Here is a 12,004-nt window from a genome sequence, read left to right as displayed (position 1 = left end):
AACAGAGTGTTACAAGGGGACATAAATTTAAGGTGAAGGGTGGAAGGTATAGGGGAGATGTCAGAGAGTGGTGGGGGCATGGAATGCGCTGCCTGTGGGAGTGGCAGAGTCAGAATCATTGGCAAACCTTAAGTGGCAATTGGATAGGTACATGGATGGGTGCTTAAGCTAGGACAAATGTTTGGCACAACATCGTGGGCCGAAAGGCCTGTTCTGTGCTGTATTGTTCTATGTTCTATCTATGTTCTAACACAGTAAGAGTCCTTCAACAGCTGTTTACAAGCCAGTGACCACCATCACCTTGAAGGACAAGAGCAGTAGATATATGGGAACATGATCAGCTGCAAGTTCTTATCCAAACCGCACACCACCCTCACGTAAAACAACTGTATATCACTGTTCCTTTGCGGTCTCTGGATCAAAATCCTGGAATTCATTCTCTAACAGCAATGGGGGTGAAAATAAACACCAAATGGACTGCAGTAGTTCAAGAATGCAGCTCACCATCGCCTTCACAAGGACAATTAGCAAAGGGCAAAAAGCATTGCTTAACCATTGGCACCACATCCTATGAATAAATTTTAAAAGCCAGAGTTCTTGTTCTTCCTTTTTTTTTAAACTAGAGTTTTCCATGGTAATATGAGCCAACTGAAAAAGGTTGGGTGCCACAGATTGCACTCCCCTAATTTAAATATACAAATTAAAAGTAAATTACAAATGTTAGTCCCTAATGAGATATTCTGGCATTTAGTTATTTAAAAAAAAATGTTGAAATCCAATTTACAAAAATTTGGTGCTCTGGGAAGATCTCCAGCTCAGATTACAGAGATATTCAAAGAATGTGGTCACTAAGTGACTACTGCCGTTTTTCCCCTCATCACTTCATGTGTTTCATATTAAGATCAAGTTAACAGTCATTAATCTATCTCATTTTATAGGGATGTTTGCACTGTAACCCTTCAGAGTTTATCAAACTCTAAATTGTAATTGTTCTTGAAGTCTACACTCAATGGAATGGTGTGAAATTCTTCTGTTGTACTGCTGGCATGCATGTAAACCTGAAATATATTGCACAGATAGTGATTTAAGGTAAATTCTACTTTTGCAATTTGTTCTCAGTTAGTTCTGAGGAAAAATAAAGACATTTACTTGGTATCTTGATGATATATTTGAAGTGTTGTGATTGTTGAAATACAGATAAAGTTCATCTCTGGATAAAGAAGCAATATAACTTGTATAAATACTCTCTCTTTTTCATTAAAGTTGTCCATGTCCTCAGAATGTGACCATGGCTTCTCTAGAAATATCCAACATGACAGTCTTTACAAATGTATTGATATCATGATTATACAACGTGACTAATTCTTATCTTTATATATCCAACTTCGGTTTTAACATTTATTGATCCAGATAAAGAGTCTGATTCCTACAAATATTTCTTACATTGAACAATAATAACTATTTGAATTTATACCATGCTCTTAATGTAGTTAAACATCCCAAAGTGTTTCACGTGTGTAAATGAGACAACATTTTACAGTCAAAAAGGAGATATCAGGATAGGTTTAGATCTAAAAGCTTGATCAAGTAGTTGGTTTTTAGGAACATTTCAAAGGACAGTGAATTATTTGTTACTGCTAAAGTTAGCTAAATTATTTAGTAATGTTCCTGCCCTACCTTTCCCCCTTTGTGTTATCACACGGCTGCCAACATACTTTTGGCATTTTCAGTATAACAAAAACAGAACACTATTACTGCTTCTGATGTAGCAGACAGCCAAAACTAGAGACTATTTTCTCAGACTGTTCCAAAAAGAACAGCTCTGCTGCTGGCAAATAGGAATGGTATTGCTGCTGATTATCAGCACAGGCCACCCATCCAGATCAAGAATGTGGCTGACCATTTGTCTGCATAAACGTTCATGAACATCACTCTCTTACTGCCCATCCACCCCACCCCCATGATGGAAGGTTTGGCAACGATACATGAAAGTCACAATTCAGGTTCTTAAAACAGTTGCATGTGTCCAGTTTCTATTCCCTCCATTGCTATTATGGAAACTGCTTACAATGTAAAGATGTGTTTTCTTTACAACTGAAAAATTCTGCATTGTGTCTACTTAGAAAGGTCCAAAAGCTGAATCCTCCTTCATTTACTCCACTCCAGGTCCAGAAGCCCCAACAGTTGACTTAAACTATAGAAAATAGTGAACATTTTAGATAATGGCCTTCCATCCATCTCCAATTTATTCCACATGAATTTAATTCACAAGTTAAAGATTACAAATTTCACCTAACATTCCTTCATTGTGAACTGCATGCATCTGTCTCCATTTCACTGCTCTCAGAACTTACAGCACTCCATTCTCTCAGGTCCAAAGCTCATATCATCAGAAGAAATGCTGAAAGCATCTGCAGGTTTCGTCTTGTGCACTAAAAACTGGAAAACTCCAAAGTATCACTTTAAACAATATAAAGGGAATAGCAAAGTGACAAAGAGTTTGTGGAAGTACAGGACAACCTCAATTATCCGAACAGGATGGGCAGGAAGTATTTTGTTCGGATAACAGAGTTCAGATAATGGGTTGTTCAGATAATGGATAGTGTTTTTACAGGACCTTGAGATTTTGTTCAGATAATTTAAAATTTGGATAATTGAGGTTATTCTGTACCACTATTAAGTTTCTGAGGTCAAAGTCATACAGCATGGATACAGACCCTTTGGTCCAACTTGTCCATTCTAACCAGGTTTCCCGAACTAGTTCCATTTGCCCACATTTGGCCCATATCCCTCTAAACCTTCCTATTCATGTACCTTTTTAAATACTGACATGGAATGTTCATTTAGTATCTCACCTATCTCCTGTGGTTTTACACATAAATGGCCTTATAGATCTTGAAGAGGCACTATTCTCTCCCTAGTTGCTCTTTTGTCCGTAATACACTTGTAGAATCTCTTTGGTTTCTCCTTAACCTTATCTGTGAAACCAATCTCTGAAATAGCTCCACAGAGGCCAGTATCCTGGTCACCAAGTCACTCTATATTTGCATGTGGAGAGTTCATAGAACATAGAAAAGTACAGCACAGAACAGACCCTTTGGCCCACTATGTTGTGCTGAGATTTAATCCTAATGTCAAATATAGTAATTTAACCTACGCACCCCTCAACCCACTGCTATCCATGTGCATGTTCAGCAGTCATTTAAATGTCTCCAATGACTCTGCTTCCACCACCACAGCTGGCAATGCATTCTATGCATTCACAACTCTCTGCATAAAGAACCTACCTCTGATGTCGCCTTTATACCTTCCTCCTAATATCTTCAAATTATGAATTCTAGTACCAGTCAATCCTGCCCTGGGGAAAAGTCTCTGACTCTTGATTCTATCTATTCCTCTCATTATTTTGTACACCTCGATCAGGTCTCCTCTCTTCCTCCTTCTCTCCAGAGAGAAAAGTCCGAGCTTATTCAACCTTTCTTCATAAGGCAAGCCCTCCAGTCCAGGCAGCATCCTGGTAAACCTTCTTTGCACCCTCTCCAAAGCCTCTGTATCTTTCCTATACTAGGGCAACCAGAACTGGACACAATATTCCAAGTGTGGTCTTACCAGGGACTTTTAGAGCTGTAGCCAAACCTCACAGCTCTTAAACTTGACCCCCCCTGTTAATGAAAGCCAAAACACCATATGCTTTCTTAACAGCCCTATCCACTTGGGTGGCTACTTTGAGGGATCTATGTACTTGCACATCCAGATCCCTCTGTTCCTCCACACTGCCAAGAATCCTGTCTTTAATCCTATATTCAGCATTCGAGTTAGACCTTCCAAAATGCATCACTTTGTGTTTATCCAGGTTGAACTCCATCTGCCATTTCTCAGCCCAGCCCTACATCCTGTCTATGTCTCACTGCAGCCTGCAGTAGCCCTCTATACTATCGATGACACCTCCAGTCTTTGTGTCATCTGCAAATTTACTAACCCACCCCATAACCACCTCATTCAAGTCATTTATAAAAACTACAAAGAGCAGAGGCCCAGGAACCGAGCCTTGCGGGACTCCACTCAACACTGATCTCCAGGCAGAATACTTTCCAACTACAATCACTCTCTGCCTTCTCTCAGCCAGCCAATTCTGAATCCAGATAGCCAAATCTCCCTGTATCCCATACTTCCTGACTTTATGAATGAGCCTACCATGGGGAACCCTATCAAATGCCTTGCTGAAGTCATATACACCACATCCACTGCTCGACCGTCGTCGACCTGTCTTGACACCACCTCAAAGAACTCAATAAGATTTGTGAGGCATGACCTGCCCCTCACAAAGCCATGCTGACTGCCTTTAATCACACTATGCTTTGCCAAATAGTCATAAATCCTATCCCTCAGAATTCTTTTCAAAACTTTGCTGATCACAGACGTGAGACTGACTGGTCTGTAATTGCCAGGGATTTCCCTATTACCCTTCTTGAAAAGAGGAACAACGTTCGCCTCCTTCTAATCTTCCGGTACGACTCGTGTGGAGAGTGAGGAGGCAAATATTCTCGCCAGCATCTTAGCAACCTCCTTTTTTGCTTCCCGGAGCAGCCTAGGATAAATCTGGTCTGGCCCTGGGGACTTATCAATCTTAATGTTTGCCAAAATTTCCAGCACATCAACTTCATCAATCTTGATCTAGAGAAGACTGTATCCCAGCTCCTCAAAGTTATCATTCACAACAAGTTCCCTTTCCTTGGTTAAAAACGAAGCAAAAAACTCATTTAGGGCTCCCCCTATCTGCTCAGACTCCACGCACAAGTTCCTTACGCTATCCCTGATCAGCCCTACCTTCTCCCTGATCATTTTCTTATTACTCCCATAGGAGTAAAATGCCTTTGGGTTCTCCCTAATTCTTCTTTCCAAGCCTTTTTTGTGCCCCCTCCTGGCTCTCCTCAGTCCAATTCTGAGCTCCTTTCTAGTAAGCCTGTAATCCTCTAAAGCTGTGCTAGATCCTTGCTTCCTCCACCTTATGTAAGCTGCCATCTTGCTTTTGACGAGAAGTTCCTTTGTTCTCGTCTTCCAAGGTTCCTTAATCTTACCCCTTCTTACCTGTCTCAGAGCCACAAATTCATGCATCACTCGCAACTGCTCCTTAAACAGTCTCCACATGTCTGCTGTGCCCTTTCTGTGGAACAATTGCTCCCAGTCTATACTTCCCAACTCCTGTCTGATAGCGTCATAATTTCCTTTTCCCCAGTTAAATATCTTCCCTTGGTAACTGCTCATTTCACTCTCCAAGGCTATGCTAAATGTGAGGCAGTTGTGATCACTTTCACCAAAGTGCTCTCCCACCGTGAGATCTGACACCTGTCCTGGCGTGTTGCAGAGCACCAATCCAAAATGGCCTCTCCCCTCATCAGTCTGTCTACATACTGAGTAAGGAAACCTCCTAAACATACCTGACAAAAACGGCTCCATCCAAACCATCTGCACTTAGGAGGTTCCAGTCGATATTGGGAAAGTTGAAATCACCAATAACAACAACCCTGCTACTTCTGCATTTTTCCAGAATCTACCCGCCTATGAGATCTTCAATCTCTCTACTGCTATTAGGTGGTCTGTAGAAAACCCCCAATGAGGTGGCTGTTCCCTTGCTGTTCCTAACTTCCACCCATACTGACTCAGTAGACAAACCTTCCTCAACAACCTTCATTTCTGTAGCTGTGATGCACTCTCTGATTAGCAATGCTACACCCTCTCCTCTTTTTCCACTCTCCCTGTTCTTTCTAAATGTTCTAAACCCTGGAACATCAAGCAACCATTCCTGCCCCTGTGAAATCCACGTCTCTGTTATGGCCACAACATTGTAGCCCCAAGTACTGATCCATGCCCTAAGTTCGTCACTCTTATTTTGGACACTCCTTGCATTAAAACAGACACACTTTAAATCGATCCCTTTGTTTCATCGCATGAGAAACCTTCCTGATAGATTCAATATATCCTGTCACTGTCCAGTCTGCAACTGAACCCCTCTCAGACATGTGGCTCTGATTCCCACCCCCCTGCCAAACTAGTTTAAACCCTCCCGAATCACACGAGCAAATCTCCCACCCAGGATGTTTGTGCCCCTCCAGTTCAGGTGCAACCAGTCCTTCATGTACAGGTTCCACCTTCCCCAGAAGCTAACCCAATGGTCAAGGTATCTGAAGCCCTCCCTCCTGCACCAGCCTCACAGCCACATGTTAAGCTGCATTCGCTGACTGTTCCTCATCTCACTATCTCATGGCACCAGTAGCAAACCTGAGATCACTACTCTACTTGTCCTGCTCTTCAGCTTCCAACCTAACTCTCTGTAGTCACTTTTCAGATCCTCAATCCCTTTCCTGGCTATATCATTGGTGCCAATATGTACCACGATTTCTGGCTGCTCACCCTCTTTAAAAACCTCCCAAAATTCCTTCGCTCCTCCCTCGCACCTCTCGGCAAAATCCTTGACACAGATTCAGCTCCTTCAGAGCCAGCTCTCAGAATGAACAGCGAGTCTGACATACCTGTTCCTGTCAGCTTGGGCTCCCTGATTGGACCAGATTATCAGCCTTAAAGAGGGAACTCATATTCTGAGGTCCATCTGGCTGACCTCATTATAATCACTGAAATTATGTTTTTGAGGAACTATGTAGCCCTGGTGCAGGATCACTAGCTAAGGGCCCCCTTAATCAGAAGGTGTCATTGTCAATTTAGAAATGTTGCTTTAAATGGTCAACAGTGCAAAAATACTCTGGCTGAGCAAAGTTGAACAGGGAGAGGTACCTAGTATGTTGCATTTCCTGACCTACTTCTTGGGGCATTGTTCTGGGTGAATTAGTGGCAGGAATCTGTTTATCCCGCTTTCAATACCCCTTGGAGGGTCTGAAGTTCTGAATGAATTAAATTGTCTATTCTCCACTTCTGGAATTGTGCCATCCTCTGGTGCCCTTTGGGCACAGATGACATTTGAATGTTTATAGTTCTGTTCAAAAGGCAATAAAAATATTGGTCAGACTTGTAGTGCAGTCATTTGAGAGCATTGAAAATGAAAAGCACTATGCCTGCCTTACTTTCTTGTTCGCCTATTTTCTGTTGAAAAACATGAACTGAAATGTGCAATTAAAAAGGCTGCAATGAAGTTGTTTGTTGGATAAGCTGTTTGTGCCAAGTTTACATCAATGCTTGTGCAAAGTGGAAATGCAAAAGAGCAAACCCATGATGCTCGAGGCCAGTGACTAATACAGCATTCTTTTAAAGGTGCAACAGTGGGTTAAATCCCATTGAGAAATTTCTGGATCTTTGTTATTGCGACGTAGAGCATATAACAAAATAAAAAGTTCTGCTATCAGTTCATCTCCAATCCAGATGCCTTTGGAATGGGAATTGACAATTGCTGAAACAATTGTCTGCAAACAGGAAATAATCTGGGAGTTTAAATTTAAAGATATACTGTCAGGGAATTAGGACAATTTCAGGAAAACATATCCAAGCTGAGCTTACTGCATGTGAAACCTAATATCACTTATTTGTTAAAGGCCACACAGTAGCAGGTGTGAGACCTGATGAAGTGGAGAATACCTTTTGATGTTTGCTTTGGTGTGGGAGCCTTAGCAGCAGCCACAATCAATGATGAGATAATTTCATCATTAGTTTCATTTTGTATTTTTTTGCTAATTATTATGGTTACATGTGAAATGCCACTTTTCCAGCAACATTAGAGTGCTACTCTAAGAGAAATATTCATGGATCAACCCTTCACCTGTCTGGAATAAACAGGACCTCTCATTACTATAGCAGCTGTCTAAACAATCTGTTTAAAAACTGCACGTGTCCGTTCCCATATGTCTTCCACAGAGCTAAAATCATTTATACATATGGCAGTTGTAAGTTTTATACTGCACTTGATCTATCTGAAAGGCATTTCAATTATCTCATTGGAATACAGGCATTCTATGTGTGGGAGCTGGAGGGGTTTAGTGTGGGTGAGTGGAAACAAAGTTACTGTTGTCTAGCTTGGTCAGTCCAATCTTGCTGAAATGAGCCAGTGGTATAACTGATGTGTGTGTTGTTCTGAGTTGAATGAGCTGGATGTACAAGTTAAATCTGGTAACGTCGTCAGATTGGTTCGCACCTAGGGGTGCAGGGAAACAGGATCAGCCATTGGTGGGTCACTTCTCAGCTCTGTTTTAATTGCTAAACTGACTGGTCTCTGCTGGCCAAATCTGGTTAGAAAATCTCCCCAATATTTTTCAGACTTGAAATGTGTATGTAATTAGGGAAGGTCAAAAGTCACATGACACCAGGTTATAGTCCAACAGGTTTATTTGACATCAAAAGCTTTCAGAGCGCTGTTCTTTCATCAGGTGAACGTCACCTGACAAAGGAGTAGCGCTCCAAAAGCTAGTGCTTCCAAATAAACTTGTTTGACTATAACCTGGTGTCATGTAACTTCTGACCTTGTCTACCACAGTCCAACACTGGCACCACTACATCATGTGCAATTGGAGATCAGCTGTATGGTCAAATTGGAGCCAGGATCTGGATCTCTGAAGATAAAGGGGACACGTCTTGTTAGTTTGGAGGATAGCAATGTTCCTCATGCGTCTTTTTGAGAGGTTGTGCATGGTGTGTGCAGTCCAGTACACCCCACCTTGCCATGCCATGTCCTGGGGAGTGTTGGTGAACTAAGAGATCTTGGAGTGCAGGTTCATAGCTTCTTAAAAATGAAGTCGCAGGTAGATAAGATAGTGAAGAAGGCGTTTGGTATGCTTTCCTTTATTGTTCAGAGCATTGAGTATGGAAGGTCATGTTGCGGTCTTACAGGAAATTGGTTAGGTTACTTTTGGAAAATTGTGTACAATTCTGGTCTCCCTCCTATCAGAAGGATGTTGTGAAACTTGAAAGGGTTCAGAAAAGATTTACAAGAATGTTGCCAGGGTTGGAGGATTTGAGCTACAGGGAGAGGCTGAATAGGCTGGGGCTGTTTTCCTTGGAGCATTGGAGGCTGAGGGATGACCTTATAGAGGTTTATAACACCAGGAGGGGCATGGATAGGATAAATAGAAAAGGTCTTTTCCCTCGGGTGGGGGAGGTCCAGAACTCGAGGGCATACGTTCAGGGTGAGAGGGGAAAATTTAAAAAGGGACCTAAGGGGCAATGTTTTCACACAGAAGGTCGTGCATGTATGGAATGAGCTGCCAGAGGAAGTGGTGGAGGCTGGTAGAATTATAACATTTAAAAGCCATCTGGGTAGGTATATGACTAGGAAGGGTTTGGAGGGATACAGGCCAAGTGCTGGCAAATGGGACTAGATTGGGTTGGGATATCTAGTCGGCCTGGACGAGTTGGACTGAAGGATTTGTTTCCGTGCTGTACATCTCTATGACTATGACTCTAACTGGCTATCACTGCAGTATCCAGAGTCCTTGGCAGAGAATGCTACAGATCTATATATCCCCTCAGGCATCTACCTTTAACTCTCTGAATTTTCAAATGAGAATTCGAGAATAGGCATGATTCCAGTTTCCTAAACCACTGTCTTTATTCTGTTGTGGCTTATTCATGATTTAAAAACAGCTACTATTGTCATGTTACATAAAAGCAACACAATTATCTTCTGTGATGTAATGTGTTCTGACTTAAACTGCACTAACATGTTCAAGTGCTTTCCAAATAAATTAGAATAATATGCCAAACAAATTTCAATGCCGACTGCATTATTTAACTTGAAAATATTTTAATATATTCTTTGAGTCATTCCTATCCTGGTCCCCAGTGCAGCAAAATTCACGTACTTAATATAAAAAGTTCTCTTTTAGAAAGAAATATGGGTGGAAAATTAATCATATATCCTTTTTTCCAGGCGTTAAATATGCAAAAATGAACCAATTGTGTGGCACAATACCTTTCACCCCAAGGGCTTCTGAGAAATGTCTGACCAAACATTGAGCTGGCTCATTTTTCAGGCATTCAATGCACCTGCCTAAAACAGGCTTTAGGCCCTTCATTGGCATAGAGAAGCAATCTAACCATACTTCTTTGGTATTTTAAGTTATTAATTGGACTGTTTTATAGGAAAAAGTACTTTTTTGAGATGTGAATGCAGTTTGATGATCAGTTACCACTGAAAAGGTCAGCAGTTGACAAAGGCGGCAGCAGATAATTGCATGTTTGTCTTTTGTGAGATACAGCACAGCAGCATTTATTCCCCACCCTTATTTGCTTTTGAACTTGTCATTTCAGAGGGCGGTTAAGAATTAACCATGTTGCTGAGAGTCAGGAATCACACACAGTCCAGATGAAGTAAGGATGGCAGATTTCCTTCTGTAAAGAACATCATTTAACCAGAGATATTTTTACAACAGTTATTGACAGTTGTCATGGCAACTTTATTATTGTTATTATCATTGACAGCAGTTTATATTCCAGAATGATCAACTGAATTTATATTGGACTAGCTTTCATATTGGAAGTGAATTCATGTTCCCAGAGATGGCCTCTGGATAATTAGTCCTGGAAGATTACCACTCTGTCATCTTGATCCCTCGAGTGAGCTCTCTATGAAAGCTTGATATGGACTGACACATCCTCATCATTTTGATGAGCTCTAAGCATCAGTTTCCTTGTGACCCTCAAGCCTCCAGTTTGGGAGTAAAATTTGTCTACATATCTCGCAGAGGTGACTACAGATCCAGTCTGATATCAGACAGCCCCATTTTTGGCAGGTTTGAGCTCTGTCCAGTCCCAAATGTTTCATGTCTGGTATTTTATTTTGAAATGCCTGCAAAAACCACAATTATTTATCTTCCTTGGCTCTGGGAAGAAACCACAAACCCCACACGCTTGATGTATAAGGTTCCTGTCCTGAGTGATGAGCTCCTGGCTTAAACCGGAATCATATTAATATCTAGACTCTATTTATAACCAATACAATTTGCTATTCATATAGTATCATGAGCTATGTGGCTGGCACCTCATAAACCACTGGCTTATAAATAGCAGGAAGCACAAAGAATTGACACAAAGGCTACCTCTACTTCTGGGGCTTGCTGTATATATTCAATTTTTATCACTTATTGTTGACAATTATTTTGGTTTATTATTTGAAATGCACATGTAGACTGTCCATGTTACTATCTATCATACTTATCTCTTGACGTTCATCCTATTCTGGTAAATAACTTTCTTTCCTTCCTCACATTCATTTGGAACGCAGAGGGAGTTCAAAAGGTCTATGATTGATTTATTATTGTCACATGTACTGGGAAACAGTGAAAAGTATTGTTTTGCATGCTATCCAGACAAATCATGCCTTATATAAGTACATCAGGATAATAGAACTGAATACAGAATATGGTGTTACAACTAGAGAAGGTGCAGAGAAAAACCCAAAAGTCTGGTAACAGCAGGGAAGGAGCTGCTCTTGAACCTGTTGGTACATCTCTCTCCCTTCCCATCTTGTCAGATACAATCACACACTTGACTTGTACTCAAGCTCCAGCGGAACTCTCATCCCTACTCAGTTGGTTTGACTGAAGTGGAATGTTAGGAGAAAGTGGTCTCCTCTACATTGGGGAGACAGGACGCCTATTTGTGGAATGCTTCAGAGAACATCTCCGGGACACACACACAAAGCAACCCCACCGCCCCATGGCTGAACACTTTAACTACCCCTCCCACTTCCTCAAGGACATGCAAGTCCTGGGCCTTCTCCATTACCAAAACCTTACCATCTGCTGCCTGGAAGAAGAATGCCTCATCTTCTGCCTTGGGACCCTCCAACCTCAAGGGATCAATGTGGATTTCCACTTTCCTCATTTCCCTCCCCCACCTTATCCCAGATCCAACCTTCCAACTCAGCACCACTCTCTTGACCTATCCACTCTACCCCCCTCTCTGACCTCTCATCTTCACCCCCACCTTCATCTACCTATTGCACTCTCAGCTACCTTACCCCCAGTCCCACCCCCCCCCCCCCTCCCATTGATCTCTCAGTCCT

The sequence above is a fragment of the Chiloscyllium plagiosum genome, chromosome 11 (genome assembly GCF_004010195.1).
Source record: "Chiloscyllium plagiosum isolate BGI_BamShark_2017 chromosome 11, ASM401019v2, whole genome shotgun sequence".
Classification (NCBI taxonomy): Eukaryota; Metazoa; Chordata; class Chondrichthyes; order Orectolobiformes; family Hemiscylliidae; genus Chiloscyllium; species Chiloscyllium plagiosum.
The sequence above is the reverse complement of the archived record's forward strand: the minus strand, read 5'-3'. Positions refer to the sequence as shown.